This window comes from Arachis ipaensis, chromosome B6 (assembly GCF_059453495.1).
Source record: "Arachis ipaensis isolate K30076 ecotype BB chromosome B6, ASM5945349v1, whole genome shotgun sequence".
NCBI lineage: Eukaryota > Viridiplantae > Streptophyta > Magnoliopsida > Fabales > Fabaceae > Arachis > Arachis ipaensis.
In genome coordinates this window covers 54,072,432-54,074,775 of record NC_142441.1, presented here as the reverse complement: position 1 = coordinate 54,074,775, position 2,344 = coordinate 54,072,432, and the positions used below count along the sequence as shown (strand labels likewise).

At 34.8% G+C, this 2,344-nt stretch overlaps 1 non-coding gene across 1 annotated transcript; it reads left to right on the top strand.

The window, feature by feature from the left end:
* The first annotated feature begins 448 nt into the window (after positions 1 to 448).
* LOC148555615 (small nucleolar RNA R71) lies at positions 449 to 556 on the top strand. The gene has a single exon (XR_015886749.1). It is a non-coding gene; the product is annotated as a small nucleolar RNA R71 (small nucleolar RNA).
* The last annotated feature ends 1,788 nt before the right edge of the window (positions 557 to 2,344 follow it).

Genomic DNA, 2,344 nt, shown 5'->3' with positions numbered 1-2,344 from the left:
TCCATGAGAGATTTGGATGATTTCTCCATGAAGGATTATAGGTGTTTCCATAGGGTTCTCCCATGTAATTCACCTCTTCCATTGCTGGGTTCTCAGGATCATAAGCTTCTTCTTCAGATGAAGCTTCCTTAGTACTGCATATTGCTTCTTGCATTCCAGACAGACTCTGAGAAATCATATTGACTTGTTGGGTCAATATTTTATTCTGAGCCAATATGGCATTCAGAGTATCAATCTCAAGAACTCCTTTCTTCTGAGTTGACCCATTATTCACAGGATTCCTTTCAGAAGTGTACATGAATTGGTTATTTGTAACCAATTCAATGAGTTCTTGAGCTTCTGCAGGCGTCTTCTTCAGATGAAGAGATCCTCCAGCAGAGCTATCCAATGACATCTTGGATAGTTCAGACAGACCATCATAGAAGATTCCTATGATGCTCCATTCTGAAAGCATGTCAGAAGGGCACCTTCTGATCAATTGCTTGTATCTCTCCCAAGCTTCATAGAGGGACTCATCATCCTTCTGTCTAAAGGCTTGGACTTCCACTCTAAGCTTGCTCAATTTTTGAGGTGGAAAGAACTTTGCCAAGAAGGCATTGACTAGCTTTTCCCAAGAGTTCAGGCTTTTAGGTTGTGAATCCAACCATGTCCTAGCTCTGTCTCTTACAGCAAAAGGAAAAAGCATAATTCTGTAGACTTCAGGGTCAACCCCATTGGTCTTGACAGTGTCACAGATTTGCAAGAACTCAGCTAAGAACTGATGAGGATCTTCCAATGGAAGTCTATGAAACTTGCAATTCTGTTGCATTAGAGAAACTAATTGAGGCTTAAGCTCAAAGTTGTTTGCTCCAATAGCAGGGATTGAGATGCTTCTCCCATAGAAATCAGGAGTAGGTGCAGTAAAGTCACCAAGCACCTTCTTTGCATTGTTGGCATTGTTGTTATTTTCGGCTGTCATGGTTTCTTCTTCTTTGAAGAGTTCTGTTAGGCCCTCTAAAGAGAATTGTTCTTTAGCTTCTCTTAGCTTTCTCTTCAAGGTCCTTTCAGGTTCAGGATCAGCTTGAACAAGTATGCCTTTATCTTTGTTCCTGCTCATATGAAAGAGAAGAGAACAAGAAAGTAGGGAATCCTCTATGTCACAGTATAGAGATTCCTTGAGGTGTCAGAGGAAAAGAAGAATAGAAGGAGGAGGTGGAGAAGAGGGAATTCGAACTTATCAAAAGGGATAGAGTTCGAATTCTACCTTGAGGAGGAGTCTTAGTCCTTTAAATAGATGGATGTCAAAAGAGGGGAAGAATTTTCAAAATTAATTAAAAGATTTTAAATAGAAATTTGAAAATTTGATTGAGATTTTCGAAAACTAAGATTGGGAAAGAAATAAAGTGATTTTTGAAAAAGATTTTAAAATTAGAAAAAGATATGATTGAAAAAATTAATTTTAAAAAAGATGTGATTGAAAAGATATGTTTGAAAAGATATGATTGAAAATCAATTTAGAAAAAGAAAGTTTTTAAAATTAAAGTTGATTACTTGACCATCAAGAAATTAAAAGATATGATTTCAAAATTTAAAGTTTGATTCTTTCTTAATAGGCAAGTAACAACTTGAAATTTTGAAGTAAATTTTTAATTGAAGCAAGGATTTTTGAAAATGGTAAAAATAAATATAAAATGGAAAGAAATTGATTTTGAAAGAGATATGATTGAAAAGATATGATTTGAAAAAGATTTGATTTTGAAAAATTATGAAAACTTGAAAAAAATGTGAATTAAAAACAAAATCTTCCCTTTAGTGTCATCCTGGCGTTAAACGCCCAGAATGGTGCCCATTCTGGCGTTTAACGCCCAAATCTCTACCATTTTCGGCATTAAACGCCCAGCCAGGTACCCTGGCTGGCGTTTAAATGCCAGTTTTCCTTCTTCACTGGGCGTTTTGAACGCCTAGCTTTTTCTGTTTGATTCCTCTGCTGAATGTTCTGAATCTTCAATTCTCTGTATTATTGACTTGAAAAGACACAATTTTGAAAATATGTTTGAAATTTTTAATGGTGAAGAACAATAAAAAAAATGCAACTAAGATCAAATAAACAATGCATGCAAGACACCAAACTTAAAAATTTTCATATAAGAGACACCAACAAATTGAGAATGCATAACAAAAACAACAAAACACACAAAACAAGAGAATTTAAAGATCAGAGCAATAAAATCATCAAGAACAACTTGAAGATCAATGAAGAACATGCATGAATTTTTGAAAAATGCAAGAAGAACAGAAACATGCAATTGACACCAAACTTAAAATTTGATACTAGACTCAAACAAGAAACATAAAATATTTTTGG